This window comes from Aplysia californica, unplaced genomic scaffold (assembly GCF_000002075.1).
Source record: "Aplysia californica isolate F4 #8 unplaced genomic scaffold, AplCal3.0 scaffold00033, whole genome shotgun sequence".
Lineage (NCBI taxonomy): Eukaryota > Metazoa > Mollusca > Gastropoda > Aplysiida > Aplysiidae > Aplysia > Aplysia californica.
The window spans coordinates 394,874-395,846 of record NW_004797303.1 but is presented as its reverse complement, the minus strand read 5'-3'; the positions used below and the strand labels follow the sequence as shown (position 1 = coordinate 395,846).

General features: G+C 42.7%; 1 protein-coding gene across 1 annotated transcript in view; it reads right to left on the bottom strand.

The window, feature by feature from the left end:
• The window catches only part of LOC101846861, a gene marked incomplete in the record, with an annotated part of 82,749 nt that overhangs the window by 28,743 nt on the left and 53,033 nt on the right, over positions 1-973 (bottom strand). Inside the window, 1 exon segment of the mRNA XM_035973825.1 lies at positions 274-319.

Genomic DNA, 973 nt, shown 5'->3' with positions numbered 1-973 from the left:
CTCTCTCGCCTCCTCTCTCTCTGTCTCCTTTTATTTTAAGGACGAAAATAGTGAGGGGTGGGGGGAGCATAGAAACTGACATTGGTATCAACTCCACTTCGAGAAAATGGACATCGGAGTGTAGACATTGCTTAGTTAAATAGCACATGGACAGTTTCCACAACAGGCGGGGCAAAAACATGAAAACTAAATGAATTTGGATATAAGTTAACATTTATTTTTTCCACAAGAACTTAAGTTAAAGGAAGCGATTTAATGTCAAGTTGGACTAACCTCAAGACTCTTGCAGGCTATTTTGAGCTCCCAACATTCAACGAATCTGAAACATGGAAGATATAGCTTTAGTTAAAAGAGGTCACACATTTTGGAAAAAAACAAACATTATATGAACGAAGATGGAGCAATGCGCTGCCAGACATGTCCACGGCCAATTTCTATAACAGATTCTTAATTAGTTCCTATTGTTTTTCACACCCACTGTATTCAGGGAGTGGCAGGTTGGGTGGTGTCACTGGTAGGTCATACTTCTTTACTTCCCCTCTGCTGTTTTTGTCCGTCAGTCTTACTTTTTCCCAGCACTAAAAGACTATTATTGTGTTAATGAGCTTGTCTTTACTCAAACAAACAAAACAAATGTTCTCAGAGTTTCTTCCCAAAACACAGGGTGGCGTCGGTGGCCTAACGATTAGGCTACCGGACCCGTGATCGTGAGGTTGTAGGTTCGGGGGTTCGAGCATCAGCTCGGTCCAACGTTGAGTCCTTGGGAAAGAAATTTTACAGGAATTTCCCACTTGACTCGTTCCTTTCAGAGATGGATGTTGAATTCGGAGGTCCCGCCTATAACCTAACAGTGTCGGTGGGGGCTTTAAACATATACCATTAACACTATTTCAGCCGCCCAGAAGACCCAGCATGGACACATAGCAGCTATTTTCACCAGTCATAACCAGAATAAATGTACCCAATCCCCCCC